Source organism: Manacus vitellinus, unplaced genomic scaffold (genome assembly GCF_001715985.3).
Source record: "Manacus vitellinus isolate BGI_N305 unplaced genomic scaffold, ASM171598v3 scaffold_6_pilon, whole genome shotgun sequence".
NCBI classification, from domain to species: domain Eukaryota; kingdom Metazoa; phylum Chordata; class Aves; order Passeriformes; family Pipridae; genus Manacus; species Manacus vitellinus.
Window position 1 is genome coordinate 15,664,530 of NW_021940750.1, and position 745 is coordinate 15,665,274.

The window sequence follows — 745 nt, forward strand, 5'->3', positions numbered from 1 at the left end:
AAAAAACACGACAAATTCTTCGGAAGCAATAAAGTTTGCTATCATTTTTTAACATTGTTATTATGTACATTTCTGTCCTATAAAAGGACAATGACTCCTATACCAATACCTCACATTCAGCAGATTTTGTAATGTTTTGTAATAGCCTATGCATAATTTTATTTTTCTTGCAAAAGTAATTAGTAGAATTATCCTTTCTAGTACTAAAAGCAAACATTAGTGGCAAGAGATGCATACTGCAACTCCAACACTTGCTCTCTACCTTGAGGAGTTATTCAGTTTCTGCTCCCGAGATAAGTTCGTAGTTTTCTGTATATTGAAATGACCACGTTGCAGACTTATTGACTCCTCACTCTTCTCTGATACGAAATCTCCAAAGAAACGAGTCCGAAGAAAAGCAAGAACACACTCTCGACCTGTCTCAAATTAGAGTGCCTGGCCAAGTCCCTTACTTGTGATTTACCTGGACTCCCTTTCCTCGTCCTCCCCCTTCTCGGGCGGCAGACACTCCTGCCCCTTCCTAACTCCCTCTTTTCCCTCCAAAGCAGCCGCTCGCTGAGCTCCAGGGAAGCGCCAGCCCTCGCTCGCAGGCCCGGTAGCTCTCGCTGTCCGTGACCCGCGCGGGTCTGGGGAGCCCCGGAGTCATTGTGCTGCGGGAGCCCATCGCAGCTGTCAAGGCGCAGCGCAGCTCGCCTCGCCGGCGAGGAGAAGGGTGAGGAGGGTCACAGCCCCGCGCAGCGACAGT

At 48.5% G+C, this 745-nt stretch overlaps 1 protein-coding gene across 1 annotated transcript in view; it reads left to right on the plus strand.

Annotated features, from left to right (window-relative positions):
• Nucleotides 1-695: 695 nt before the first annotated feature.
• Nucleotides 696-745, plus strand: part of AP4S1 (adaptor related protein complex 4 subunit sigma 1) — a 23,589-nt gene continuing 23,539 nt past the window's right edge. The window contains exon 1 of the mRNA XM_008925001.3: nucleotides 696-712. The gene's annotated coding sequence lies outside the window, so the exon portion shown is untranslated. The remainder of the gene's footprint in view (nucleotides 713-745) is intronic.